The following is a 1,461-nucleotide window of genomic DNA, read 5'->3' as shown; positions in this document are numbered from 1 at the left end:
ATAAAAGGAGACGGAGATAAAATACTGGCATACCTTTCCAAGCCCTTTGACTGCAATGCCAATCTCAGCAACGGTGCTATTCGACGAAGATAGCAAGGTGCCTGTTGTAGTAATGAATGTCCCTATAGTTAAAAGTGAGCCGGCCACCTTGCCAGAGTGCGTTGATACTCTAGATATACATGTTCCTAGATATATCATTGTATATCCAAGGCTCATCATTCCTTGTACTGAGAAGGGCGGAGTCGACCGGCAGAGCTGATGAACGATCGTCAATGTATGTAATAAAACAGTCTGTGGCATTTGCTTGTTTCAGCGAATTATGCTCAACAATTGGAATAGGTTTGTTTGGACTCTAACTATTCAGGTCCGTAAAAAGACAAGCAGGCGGTAGAGCGCAAAAAATATTGGTTGTTTCATTTGTTTGAGCGCCATTGTCGAGAAATGAGACAATATTTCCGAAATAAGACAACTATGTATTTCAATACTGACCACTTTTCCTGTTATTTTAATATGACCAGTATTTATTTTCAGTCCGTGTATCTTTTAAATTATAGTGCATTCACAATTTCACATGTATAAATAAATAATTAAATGGTGAAAGTAGAAAGGCTCAAGGCTGTGCTTTATTTTTATAATCCACAAAAATATTTACAAATATAAAAATATAAAAACGTGTCATCACGTACGCAGATCTATTTTTTCAATAAATATTAGCGCAGATCAGATCTGAAAATTAAAAGCAAATGTTCAATTTTATTTAGAGGGGGCTTATATTGGGCTATTTTATGAAGCAAGCCACTAAAAATAAATAAATAAAAAAGAAAACTATTAAAAACAAAAAAGCATCAGGAGTTCAGGAATCAGGACACAGACACGCGTGTGACGCGACACAAGTCCGACACTCCGAGCTTGAGTCCTGTGACTCTGTGAGTCTGTGAGAGGCTGTAAGCTTATAATGTGTACTGTGTGCTGCTGTATAGGCTGTGTACTACTGTGACAAACTCAGCAACTCACAGTGTCACAACTCACATGACATATGAACATAAGACATAATGAACATAAGACATAGTTACATAACAATGATAATAGTCTATGTAGCAGCCTCTATCTCCCTGCTCGCGCCCAATGGAATAAGGGTTCAATACAGCGTGCCAGTCCGACTACGTGGCCACTAAGTCCTTTCTCTCTCACCCCGCCCCCCCCCCCCACCTCTATCGTCTCTATCTCTCTCTCTCTCTCTCTCTAGAGAGAGAGTAATAAATAAATAATGGGGAGGTGAGGTCAGGGGCAGAGGCCTCGTGACTGTCGGTTATAGTTTTGAGATACCCCACAGGATTAGTCGAGCAGCCTACAACTCTTTTCTTACTGGGCTTTATTACTAGGCATCACAATATATCAACAATATTTTACATGTATGTAAGCATATATATATATATATACAAATATATATATATATATTTA

The sequence above is a fragment of the Sphaeroforma arctica genome (genome assembly GCF_001186125.1).
Source record: "Sphaeroforma arctica JP610 unplaced genomic scaffold supercont1.1082, whole genome shotgun sequence".
NCBI classification, from domain to species: domain Eukaryota; class Ichthyosporea; order Ichthyophonida; genus Sphaeroforma; species Sphaeroforma arctica.
The sequence above is the reverse complement of the archived record's forward strand: the minus strand, read 5'-3'. Positions refer to the sequence as shown.